The following is a 1,649-nucleotide window of genomic DNA, read 5'->3' as shown; positions in this document are numbered from 1 at the left end:
CGTCTCTATTCCTTGTCCTTTTCAAAGCCGTTTTTACGACGTGCATTATCATCAGCTGAGCAGTTACTGTCATTCTCAACAGAGACTTCTATGACGTATTCTGTTGACACTTCACATTGCTCACTGTTTTTAAAAAAAATATATTTTATGACTTTTAACGTAATAAAACTGGAGATGTTTATTTTTTGTAAAGCCAAGTAACTTAAAAGCGCCGTTTTCATAAAAGGTAAGATTTCCATATCTAAATTTGTCTTATGAAAACCATGAACTTATGAACTTAAGGAATGAATGTCTTATCCTTTTATTAAAAGTAAAGTTGTTCATTTGAAAAACTTTCTTTCTCCCTCGGAAGTTTGCTTTAGCTTAGCTGAAGAATCAGTCTCCTTATCCAACTTATTCAATACTGAAATAATATTGAAATCGTCCATCGTGCGTAAGAGAAAAATTTGTTTTCCGAAAAGATAAATCTGTTAACGCAACTAATATTTTTGTTTCGACTTTCAATCTTTAAAGCGATTAGGAGGATACAGTGTGCTAAGACCTAGTTTGTAGAAAAAAATTGTCAAAGAATTTCTAAAAGATTTTGTTTTGATATATTTAACTTAATTTACGCCGTGCGATCATTTGTTGTTAAGTGTTCTTCATCTTGCCCTATTTGATTCAATATACTTATAATGGGTAAAGACAGTTTTATTCCTTTCTTTTTTTATTCCTCATAATTTGGGCATTTCGGCCTACGAATGAAAGGGCCATAATTATATCATGGTTATTCGTCAAGGTTTATCCTCGATTCAGCCAACTTGTATTCGAGAGAAGGCATCTCTCTCCCGTTGATCACTTAGAATTCATTTGTATGTATGAGTTTGCATTTTGTTCAGTTTCTTTCGTTCTTTAGCTATGCGTAGATAAAGAACTATTCTCATTTCAAAAGTTCACTTGAATGATTTTCTTTCGTAAAAAATTTCGCAGTGGTTGTTTTTGAGAAAAGTCTGTTTCCTACTCAATGGCCTCTCCTAAAAATTCCATTATTATTTCGAGAAGGAACTAGGAGAGACAACATATCATCGTATTTTTGTTTACGGCAAAACTAATCTTTTTCCTCTTCCATGAACTGGAATTCTATTCATCTAATCCTTTTCGTCTTATTTATTTCTCTCATCTTCGTGACAGGATTCTTAATTATTCATTTGCTTGTTCAGGAGACAGGACTTCATGGTTGTCCTGATATCGAGTTTCAAACAAAATTCTGTGCTCAATGTGGCTGTTTTTCCGTCGAAATATCAGTAGTTAGTTGTTTTGTTTTCTCATAAGATACAAAATGAAACTCATTGACAAGTATAATTTTAAAATTCTTAATTGTAATTATTTTGCCATTAGGGATATTTAACTTTCATTTAGTAAATATCTATAAGATTTATTAGATAAGGATGACAAATATTTTTCCTCTTCCCGTTTTAATTAAAGTTTAGGTTCTCGAGTGAATGAATAAATTCTATTTGTTTTCACCACATGGCTTATCAAAAAAAGAAAAAAAAAAATCAATTTTTTGTTGCGCGACTATCGCAAACTTATCCACAACGATCCATCAGGAATTATCTTTGGCCTATAGTGCCGTTGACGGTGAGCAGCCACATCTGAGAGAAAAAGAT

The sequence above is a fragment of the Macrobrachium nipponense genome, chromosome 1, assembly GCF_015104395.2.
Source record: "Macrobrachium nipponense isolate FS-2020 chromosome 1, ASM1510439v2, whole genome shotgun sequence".
In the NCBI taxonomy this organism is placed as follows: domain Eukaryota; kingdom Metazoa; phylum Arthropoda; class Malacostraca; order Decapoda; family Palaemonidae; genus Macrobrachium; species Macrobrachium nipponense.
The sequence above is the reverse complement of the archived record's forward strand: the minus strand, read 5'-3'. Positions refer to the sequence as shown.